This window comes from Zingiber officinale, chromosome 3A (assembly GCF_018446385.1).
Source record: "Zingiber officinale cultivar Zhangliang chromosome 3A, Zo_v1.1, whole genome shotgun sequence".
Lineage (NCBI taxonomy): Eukaryota > Viridiplantae > Streptophyta > Magnoliopsida > Zingiberales > Zingiberaceae > Zingiber > Zingiber officinale.
In genome coordinates this window covers 12884907-12887296 of record NC_055990.1, presented here as the reverse complement: position 1 = coordinate 12887296, position 2390 = coordinate 12884907, and the positions used below count along the sequence as shown (strand labels likewise).

The 2390-nt window shown below is 34.9% G+C and overlaps 1 non-coding gene across 1 annotated transcript; it reads left to right on the top strand.

Annotated features, from left to right (window-relative positions):
• Positions 1-1950: 1950 nt before the first annotated feature.
• On the top strand, positions 1951-2056 carry LOC122054308. The gene has a single exon (XR_006132636.1). It is a non-coding gene; the product is annotated as a small nucleolar RNA R71 (small nucleolar RNA).
• Positions 2057-2390: the final 334 nt, after the last annotated feature.

The window sequence follows — 2390 nt, the reverse complement described above, 5'->3', positions numbered from 1 at the left end:
AAAAAAAACAAACAAAGCAATTCAAATGCATCTAATGCATCCCCCCAGACTTAAAACTTTTCATTGTTCCAATGAAAACTAAAAACAATGTGGAGGAGATTTTAAGACAAGTTACCAAGTGATGAGCTCCAAATGGTTGACATTCATGTGTTTAAAGATACTCCTCCATCCAATACTCACATTCCTCCACAACTTTTGAATTCTACAACAATAAGATAGACAAGAAAAATTAAGTAGAGGATACATGTTTATTATAAAGAGAGAACTAAAGACATAAAAGAAAATAAGGAAAATGAACTTGGGTTGCCTCCCAAGAAGCGCTTGTTTAAGGTCATTAGCTCGACCACCTCATTAGATTCATCTAAATCTTGCTCTTGGAGGGGTAAGATATTTCAACACCCTCCTACCAAGGGCTCTTATTATGGAGGGAGCTTTCAATATAGGAGTTAAAAAATGAAGTATCGCTCTCTCCATCTTCGTCTTCTTTAAAGTTCTTTCGGGTGGTCGAAGACGGTTCAGATTGAGTTTCCAATTATTAGCCCAAGTGAAATCTGCACATGCAAAGAAAATACAAATCTCCCACAAACTTATTAGATAAGATAGAGTCATAACCATTTTAAGATAAGAAGAATAAGAAATAAAAACTGAATCACATCCAACAAAGTCAATAATAGGTACCTCTATAAAATTTTCCAAAAGATCACAAGAAATACTAACTTTTCTTTGCTGAGAAATACCTGAAATTTCTAAACATGTAGATGTGACTTCATCTGAATCAAAAGATGGTTCTGGCTCTGGCTCAGGTGTTGATGATATCAACGATGGTTATTCTTGAGACTCTGCTATAACTACATGAGTCCCTACACATTGGTCCACAACATGCTCAATCCTTGCAACTCTTACAACATCTAAGGATTGTGTGGACAAAGGAGGTGATTCTTAAGATGCTGCTTCCACAACACAGCTCCCTACACATTGTTCCATATCAACATCATCAACACAAACATCAAAAAACAAACTCACATCAATATCCTCAATAGGAGAATCAACTATAGGAGGATCAATAACTTCACTTGCAGTTTTAAATTGATCTACCACAACACATTCATCATCTGAAAATTTAATGTCACTACAACACCCTATAAAATTTGGAGGTAGATCTAAAAACTTATTTACCGCTGTATTATTAATAAAATTGTCATTTGAAGAGTCCTCATCTTTATATACATTCAAAAATCTGCACTTAACCATATTAGTGTCACAGGATTTTCCAAAGTCTTTATTTTCATTATCCCCCACTAACCTTTGTGGAAAAGGAACCCTTAGTAAAGGTCTTGGGAAAGGTACTTCTAATTTCCCATATTCCTTTTAGCTTGTGAAGGAGATTCAAGTTGCTTATCTAGTGTTGGTATGATCAATCGTTGAGGGAAAGGTACTTGTGGCATTTGGGAAGCTCATGGAATAATGTAATTGAGTTCATGTGATCTTCTATTGTTCTTCTCCTCAATTCTAAACATGTCCTTCTTTAGAAGTTCTTCATGATTTTTTTCAATTCTCAACCCAACATCATCAAACTTTTCACTAGATCTTGTCTGTGAAGGAGGGGGATCTTCTTTAAACCAATTTGAAACAATACTTTCAATCTTTGCCCCTAAATGTTTGAACTCCCTGTTCTATGACTTGTGATTTTCAAAACTCATAGATGGTTGAGTTACAATTTGTTTGACATGATCTATAGCATTTATGTCTTGCACTTCTTCAATGTTTGAGGGAGATTTCATCCAACTTATATTCGACCATTCTTGGAGGTTCAATGTCACTTGATCAATTAACATATATGCTTCATCTACACTTTTGTCCATAAAAGAACCTCCAGCTGATGAATCCAATATACTCTTGTCTGAAAAAGAAATTGCCCCATAGAATATGTGTAGAATCAACCATTTTTCAAAACAATGATGAGGGCACTGTCTTTGAAGACTCTTAAATCTATCTCATGCTTCAAATAATGATTCTCCATATGATTGAGCAAAATTTGTTATTTAATTCCTCATATACACTGTTCTTCTTGGAGGGAAAAAATGATTCAGAATTTGCTTCTTCAATTGCCCCCAACTTGTGATACTTTGAGGGTGGAGAGAATATAACCAAGTCCTTGATTTATCCTTGATACTGAAAGGAAATGTCGTCAATCGAACTACATCTGCTGACACTCCTTCACATTTCACCATATCACAAATCTCTAAAAATGTTTCAAGATGCAGATAAGGACTTTCTGATACTTCTCCTCCAAATTTGTGATCTTGTATCATAAAAATTAACTCTGGGTCTAGTTGGAAACTTTCTGCTTCAATTTGAGGTTGCACAATGGGAGATAAAAATCTTACAGA